This window comes from Oncorhynchus tshawytscha, linkage group LG17 (genome assembly GCF_018296145.1).
Source record: "Oncorhynchus tshawytscha isolate Ot180627B linkage group LG17, Otsh_v2.0, whole genome shotgun sequence".
In the NCBI taxonomy this organism is placed as follows: Eukaryota; Metazoa; Chordata; class Actinopteri; order Salmoniformes; family Salmonidae; genus Oncorhynchus; species Oncorhynchus tshawytscha.
Genome location: NC_056445.1, coordinates 11,506,636 through 11,515,044, shown reverse-complemented (window position 1 = coordinate 11,515,044; position 8,409 = coordinate 11,506,636). Strand labels below are relative to the sequence as shown.

Sequence of the window (8,409 nt, the reverse complement as noted above, 5' to 3'; positions counted from 1 at the left end):
ATTTTGAAATAGTACATTTTCTTCTTCACGATTGGCTGATCGCTCCTGATGACCCGGTTGGACATGACTACAACTGGGTCCCCAGGAAGGATCAGCCAATGAAGTTTGCTATCCCACCCAGTTGACTACATTAAAATGGTGGAAGCCCTCAACGGTGCTGCCCATGCTTATATCAAAGACAGTACAATACGAAGATAGACTAAAACTGCTTCTACAATATCCAATGATCACACTTGTAGGCGATGTCATGGCAACGTTGGCTAGCTAAGCTCATGCGTAGAAACACGTCCTCGGGTCTGACGGTCTTCTGGCTCCGAACTGTGCATGTTTAGGCTGTCAATTCAAAGGCACTCCTTTTGTCACTTTGTATTTGTATTTATTAGGGATCATGAGGTTGGAGTAATACAATGTTAAACTGCTTAAAAGACATGCGCTAGAATCTAGGTTGTGTCTTTAGATTTCGTTCTCTCAATGACTTCTCAAACCCCAAACCCCTATTTTGTCTGTTTTCGCGACGTTCCCGGAAGTCTCTCGATGTTGTGTCTCTGGGTTTCGAAACTCTGTGATAAATAGCATTTTGGCTACCAGAGGCCTCTGTCGTTCTCTTTTTTTTCTCATTCAATCAGCAGTCTTTAATAGAAGCAATGCACGGCTGTAGAGGAAAGAGGGGTATTAGTGGTAATACTCATTTTCATACTTATTAAACATTTGTATAACATGTGTCACGAAGAAAGAAAGAAGATAGTATTCAGCGTTGACATTATGAGATTTTTTACAACTATTGTAACGATCCTTTTAAATTTGTAATTTTTTAAAAAAAACAAATCAATACATAAAGCACATGAGGGAACACAAGCATACATAGATTACAAACAATGGACAATCGAGCTAGGGGCGGGGCTAGGGGCGGGGCTAGGGGCGGGGCTAGGGGGTACAATATCACATTACAATTACACAAGGACCTTAAGGGACATGCATATACTTACAATTCTAACAGCTTTTTTGTTAGTAGAGCATTTAACTGTCTTAAAATACAGTTCAATTTCTTTTTGTAGGGTACGAAAATGTGGTTTTCTGTTTGTAAATTTACATTTGTGTATGTGAAATTTGTCCAAAAGAATAATGAAATTAATTACATAAAAATGATTCAGCTTATTTCTATTGTATGTAAAGAATCCAAACAGTACATCTCTCCACAATAGTGTAAAATCTTCATAAATGTGTTCAATTATAAACCTACTGATGTCTTGCCACAGTTTTCTTACATGCATACAATGCCAAAAAAGATGCAACACTGTTTCTGGGTGGTCATTACAAAAGGAGCAATTTGAGTTGATGTTTTCCTTAAACTTCTTCATATAGTGGTTGGCAGGATAAATCAAATCAAATCAAACTTCCTTATTTTTTATATAGGTATTGTGTGGCAACATCAGCTTTATCTCAAAGTGCTGATCAAGAAACCCATTCCTAAAACCCCAAACAGCAAGCAATGCAGGTGTACAACATCCTGCTGAAACAAGGAAAACTCTGTTGTTGAATGGCCAAAAGAGAAACAAACCTACTGATGAGGAACCAGGGTCAATAGAAGGTAGGCCAGGGTCAGGTCTTGGCATGTTCCTGAATTATAACAGAACATGGCCAAGATGTTCAAAATCTTTAGGTGAATAATCAATGTGAATAATAATAAGGCAGAACAGTTGAAACTGAGCAGCAGCACAGTCAGGTGGACTGGGGACAAAGGAGTCATCATGTCAGGTAGTCCTTTTTTCGGTTTTAGGGCTCAGGTCAATACATAAAGCACATGAGGGAACACAAAATACAGAGATTACAAACAATGGACAATCGAGCTAGGGGGGGGCCAGTCCTCTTCTGGCTGTGGGGTGGAGATTATAACAGAACATGGCCAAGATGTTCAGGGAATGTTCATACAATTGACCAGCATTTTTGTTAGTAGAGCATTTAACAGTCTGAAAATAGCAGTTCAGCATTTCTTTTTGGACTGGGGACAGAAAATGTGGTTTTCTGTTTGTAAATTTACATTTGTGTATATGGGCTCAAAAGAATAATGAAATTAATTACATAAAAATGATTCTGCTTATTTCTATGGAATGTTAAGAATCCTAACAGTACATCTCTCCACAATAGTGTAAAATCTTCATAAATGTGTTCAATTATAAACCTACTGATGTCTTGCCACAGTTTTCTTACATGCATACAATGCCAAAAAGATGCACACTGTTTCTGGGTGGTCATTACAAAAGGAGCAATTTGAGTTGATGTTTACCAGAAATCTTCAAAGTGGACCCTAGGATAATATTTATGAATCATTTTAAAGGAAACTTTCTTAATTTTGTTAACAAGTAGGTATGTGTGTGGCAACATCCAAACTTTTTCCCAACAGATACTATCAATAAATCCATTCCAATAAGGCATGACATAAGGTATAGATACAACATCCTGCTGAAACAAGGATCATATCGCTCTGTTGTTGAATGGACCAAAAGAGAAACAAATCTTTCCTACTGATGAGTCAACAGGGTCAACAGAAGGTAGGCTCTGAGGGTCAGGTCTTGACATGTTCCTGAATAACATAGCAACACCTGAGGGAATGGCATCTGGCCTCTGTCATTCTCTATGGTGAAAAACCCCAAACTTTTGCGTCACTGAGATGCGACGGAAGTCCTTACTCCACAAGCAGCTGTCCTTGAATGCACTGGGGAAACGTGTTACACAACTAAATGCTCTTTTTGTTATTATTGAACAAACTATTCATACCGGAGTAGTGATATAAACATTCATGGTGAGTTGTCAAGATTATAACGTGTGCGCATTAGCTAGCTAGCTTATTTGATAATAGTTTGGCTTGGAAACAGAGTAAGCTAGTAAGGCACAATCTGTAAGGTTGGAGCTTGATTCTCGAGGAATAAAACTTGTAAATCAGCTAGCTGAAAGCCTCTATAGTCTCTCCTTACCTCTGTCGGGGCTGTGGAATATGAGGGCTGCAGGATAAAAGGGATATGTGTGCGTTGGTTTATGCGTCACTGATTATAATAGAGCTCGCCAGCTTGTAGTCTGAACAAAAATAAACGCAACAATGACAAATATTTGACTGATTTACAGTTCATATAAGGGAATCAGTCAATTGAAATTAATTCAAAAGGCCGCAATCTAATGATTTCACGTGACTGGGAATACAGATACGCATCAGTTGAAAAAAGGTAGGGGCGTGGATCAGAAAACCAGTCCGTATCTGATGTGACAACCATTTGATTTGCCTCATGCAGCGTGAAACATCTCTTTCACATAGAGTTGATCAGGCTGTTGATTATGATCTGGGGAATGTTGTCCCATTCCTCTTCAATGTCTGTGCGAAGTTGCTGGATATTGGCAGAAACTGGAACATGCTGTCGATCCAGAAAATCCCAAACACACTCGATGGGTGACATGTCTGGTGAGTATGCAGGCCATGGAAGAACTGGGACATTTTCAGCTTCCAGGAATTGTGTACAGATCCTTGCGTCATGGGGCCGTGCATTATCATTCTGAAACATGAGGCGATGGTAGCAGATGAATGGCACGACAATGGGCCTCAGGATCTCGTCACGGTATCTCTGTGCATTCAAATTGCCATTTAAAATGCAATTGTGTTTGTTGTCCGTAGCTTATACCTGCCCATACCATAACCCCACCACCATCATGGGGCACTCTGAGCAAACTGCTCGCCCACACGACACAGCATACACGTGGGCTGTGGTTGTGAGGCCGCTTGGACATGCAGCCAAATTCTCTAAAATGATGTTGGAGGCAGCTTATGGTAGAGAATTGAACATCCAATTCTCTGGCAAAAGCTCTGGTGGACATTCCTGTAGTCAGTATGCCAATTGCAAGCTCCCTCAACTTGTGGCATTGTGTTGTGTGACAAAACTGCACATTTTGGTGGCCTTTTATTCTCCCCAGCACAAGGTGCATGTGTGTAATGATCGTGCTGTTTAATTAGATTTTTGATATCCCACACCTGTCACGTGGATGGATTATCTTGGCAGTGGAGAAATGCTCACTAACAGGGAGAGAACCCTTTATATAAAAATCACATCCCTAAACAGTCTCGGGTGGCAGTGAGGACGGTGCATTCATCGATAGGATGCCTCTGCTGTTAAATCCCTGAGTCACAAAGAAACACTCATCCGCACTCACAACAATGACTTTTTCCTGATTTCCTCTCTGTGTGCGCTTTGCAGTTGATAACCAATGAAATAAACTCCACAAAGTCTACCTTTCACATGCAACATGTCAGGATCCCTCTGTTGACAAAGAATATTATCTGGCGTCTCTCTAACATTAGTTCTTCAACGTCATTCTTTTCTTCCACTCTTCTCAACGCCCCTGGAGAGGTGACTTGCTGGACAGCCTTTATTCTAGACGCCGTCCGTCTATTTGAGTTGAACAGGACACTACATAAATTCGGGTGCATGTTCACTACCACAATTGCACCATTTAGGGTCAGCTGGCATATGACACCCCTCCCGTCTGCGTACACTTGACATAGGACCAAATCATTTGCATTTGTCACACTATTTGAAGACAATCGTGGTACCAATAATTGGATGTATTAAACCAGATGAGTGACAAAGTTAGACGCACAAATATCATACCCCCACGACATGCTAACCTCTCACCATTTCAATAATGGGATGTTAGCATTTCTGGGGTGTATGATACATACTTGTATGTCTGTAATTTTCTCACTCATCATTATTCACAATTCATTCAGGATTATCCGTGATGGTGACATCCACATTAGTGTGGAAGTGTTTAGAGACATATTATATTCTTATTTACAATAAAAGTGAATACAAAATGACACATTATTTACCATTCATTTCTATTGGGTACAAAATCTGAAATACAGCCAAAACAAACAGCATGTTTGTCCAATAAATTTGTAGAGTCACAATCTTGATGTAGTCATTGTGTGCCATGAATATTTTGACTACTTCAATATACATAAGTGAATTTTTCCTAAATGGAGGGGACGATGTACAAAAAGTGCGGTAATTGATATGTATGGAAAGGCTCTGAAATGAAAACTGGCGTTCTGCACTTTAACCTCAGTGTTTCATTTCAAATCCAAACTTTTGGAGTACGGAGCCAAAAGAAGAAAAATGCTTCCGTATAATAATTATGGAGGGCACTGTATCTCCTTGAACCGATTATTTTCAAATCACACACAAGTAGTTATGAGGATAATCTAGTTGCTAATGGAAGCCTGCCGTTCCCAGGATGGCCTTCAATTTGAGTTTCTCAATGAGAGTGGGCAGCACTGAGTGACAAATACTTATTTACATAAGTATTCAGACCCTTTGCTATGAGACTCGAAATTGAGCTCAGGTGCATCCTGTTTCCATTGATCATCCATGATGTTTCTACAACTTGCTTGGAGTCCACCTGTGGGGAAATTCAATTGATTGAACATGATTTGGAAAAGCACACACCTGTCTATATAAGGTCCCACAGTTGTCAGAGCAAAAAAAAAACAAGCCATGAGATCAAAGTAATTGTCGGTAGAGCTCAGAGACAGGATTGTGTCGAGGCACAGATCTGGGGAGGGGTACAAAAACATTTCTGCAGCATTGAAGATCCCCAAGAACACAGTGGCCTCCATTGTTCAACGGAAGAAGTTTGGAACCACCAAGACCCTTCCTAGAGCTGGCCGCAAGGCTAAACTGAGCAATCAGGGGAGAAGGGCCTTGGTCAGGGAGGTGACCAAGAACCCAATGGTCACTCTGACAGAGCTCTAAAGTTCCTCTGTGGAGATGGGAGAACCTTCCAGAAGGACAACTATCTCTGCAGCACTCCATCAATCAAGCCTTTACAGTAGAATGGCCAGACAGAAGCCCCCCAAGTGGCTCAGTGGTCTAAGACACTGCATCTCAGTGCAAGAGGTGTCACTACAGACCCTGGTTCGATCCCTGGCTGTATCTCAACTGGCCGTGATCGGGAGTCCGGTATGGCGGCACACAATTGGCCCAGCGTCATCTGGGTTAGCCACTCCTCAAGGCACATGACAGCCTGCTAAAGGACACCGACCATGAGAAACAAGATTCGCTGGTCTGATGAAACCAAGTTTGGACTCTTTACCCTGAATGCCAAGAGTCTCGTCTGGAGGAAACCTGGCACCATCCCTACTGTGAAGCATGGTGGTGGCAGCATTATGCTGTTGGATGTTTTTCAGCGGCAGGGACTGTGAGACTAGTCAGGATCAAGGGAAAGATGAACGGAGCAAAGTACAGAGAGCTTCTTGATGAAAACCTGCTCAAGACCTCAGACTGGGGTGAAAGTTCACCTTCCAACAGGACAACGACCCTAAGCACACATCCAAGAACGCAGGAGTGGCTTTGGGACAAGGACGGACTTGAGTGGCCCATCCAGAGCCTGGACTTGATTCCAATCGAACCTGAGACCTGACAATAGCTGTTCAGCGTTCCCCATCTAACCTGACAGAGCTTGAGGATCTGCAGAGAAGAATGGCAGAAACTCTCCAAATACAGGTGTGCCAAGCTTGTACCGTCATACCCTATGAAGACTCGAAGCTGTTATCTCTGGCAAAGGTGCTTCAACAAAGTACTGAGTAAAGGGTCTGAATACTTATGTAAATGTGATATTTCAATTTACATTTTTTTTAATACATTTGCAAATATTTCTAAGCTTGTTTGTGTTTTGTCATTGTGGGGTATTGTGTATTGATTGATGAGGAAAATAAACTATTTAATCCATTTTGGAATAAGGCTGTAACTTAACAAGATGTGGAAAAAGTCCAGGGGTCTGAATACTTTCCGAATGCACTGTGGAGGAGTGATTATATTTCCCCAGCCCCCATCTCTGACCTTACCAAACATAGTGGCAGGGTCAGGTTGTTGAAATTGCAGATTGTGCCATGTGGTTGACTTAACCTGTTTTTTCCTCTCGTTGTTATAGTAAATTTCCCCGAGCCCAGCGATGTCTGCCCCTGACTCGAACCAGAGAAAAGCATGCTGGGGCACTAGGGACGAGCTGTGGAAGTGCATTGATTATAACTAGGACAATGCCGCCTCCTGTGAGAAGTTCCAGAAAGAGTTTGAGGCGAGCTGTCCTGCTCAGTGGGTGAGTCTCCCTGTCTGGTGTCGGTCTAGCGATAACCTACCTGTTACTCTGTTGAATATGACAGACTGTCTCAGGTAGCCAGAGAGGGAGGGCTAGATCTCGAATGTATGTATATAAAGCCCTGCTTCTATTCATGGTGGTCTAAATTCCGTTATTACTGGCTTTGATGTAGCTACATTAGTAAACTCACTGTGGTCACCAAGCCTGGTCCTGCTCAAATACATCCTATCTCACATTGATCCCGACAGGTGAAATACTTCACCAAGAGGAGAGACTTCTTGAAGTACAAGGAGAAGATGCAGACTGAGTGCTTTGAGCCTGCTGCCGGGCCTAAAGAGTCACAGTCCTAGCCGGTAGCCACTGGTCAGAAGACTGAGAGGAGGGCTTCCAGGGGCCTCCTGGTTGAGGATGGACAGCAGTGGACTGTCACTGGACACTAAGAGCACAATCCTGCTATGCCTCCCAGCGACGACAGCCGCTGGAGGTCAGTGACCTCACACCTGGACCTGAACACTCCGGGGTAGATGTCACCTACGGGCCGCGGTCAAGCCTCTCCCCGAGTGTGCACTTAACTTGGTCACACCTTGCCTCCGACTAGTGACCATACCGGCGTCACACAGGGACAGGTGTGTGGTGACGTAACCACGGCGAGTGCTGTGGAAAGTGCACCCCTCAAAAGTCACTGACATGGTTCTCCAGGCTTTCTCCGTGTCTCTCTGCTCTCTCAATACAACATCAAGTGGTTGTATGTGGTGTGACAATGCTTTTATTTGACCTAATATCAACTGAACACATCAACAGCTCCGTAACGGATAGTCTTGACCACCGACTCATTTCTTATTCATGCTATTGTCAAAGATGGATGCAGAGATGCTTTATTTATGAATAGACCGTGACTGTGTGTGTGTGTGCGTGTGTGTGTGATTTGTTGTGTTAAATAAAGATGAGTCAATGGTTCATTATTATTTTATAACATTGGTTTCATTTCCCATGGATCTGGGCCTATTCTGAGTGAGTTGACTACGCGTGGAACCACGACGTTAATGTTATTCATGGACGTAACACTTCGTCGGATTGGTTTGACACACGGCACATCTTTTATATCACAAGTTGGCATGTATTTACAAAGGTTCTAGATCCTTCTTCTAAAACCACAACGTATGAACTTGTGCAACTTTGGATAAGTTCTAGACCGAGATGTGGGATTTAGATTGCTTAACGCGCCTACGTTCTCATGGCGACAGTGAATAAAGTACAAAAAAAAGGCAC

At 42.5% G+C, this 8,409-nt stretch overlaps 1 pseudogene; it reads left to right on the top strand.

Moving 5' to 3' along the window:
• Window positions 1-6,980: 6,980 nt before the first annotated feature.
• LOC112216863 lies at window positions 6,981-8,102 on the top strand (annotated as a pseudogene).
• The last annotated feature ends 307 nt before the right edge of the window (window positions 8,103-8,409 follow it).